Here is a 359-nt window from a genome sequence, read left to right on the forward strand (position 1 = left end):
TGTGCATTGATTTAGATTGAAAAACATATATATATATATATATATATATATATATATATTGGAATAAATTCAAAAGCAGAAATATCCAGCAGCCTGTTTGCAGTTGCCAAGCAAAGTAGCAATTTAGTGAATTAAAGAGATACACTTTAAAAATATTTTTCGAAGTTGTAAATAAAACAAAGATTATTGGACTGTTTTACAAGAAAATACTATTTCAGTCTTTTTACTTCAAACCTTTTCATGTTTAATTCAATGTGTTACTTGTCATTCCTTTTCCTTCCTGTTTCTATACACCATGTGTGTGTGTGTGTGTGTGTGTGTGTGTGTGTGTGTGTGTGTGTGTGTGTGTGTGTGTGTGT

Source organism: Sinocyclocheilus anshuiensis, unplaced genomic scaffold, assembly GCF_001515605.1.
Source record: "Sinocyclocheilus anshuiensis isolate Anshui unplaced genomic scaffold, SAMN03320099.WGS_v1.1 scaffold1114, whole genome shotgun sequence".
Classification (NCBI taxonomy): Eukaryota; Metazoa; Chordata; class Actinopteri; order Cypriniformes; family Cyprinidae; genus Sinocyclocheilus; species Sinocyclocheilus anshuiensis.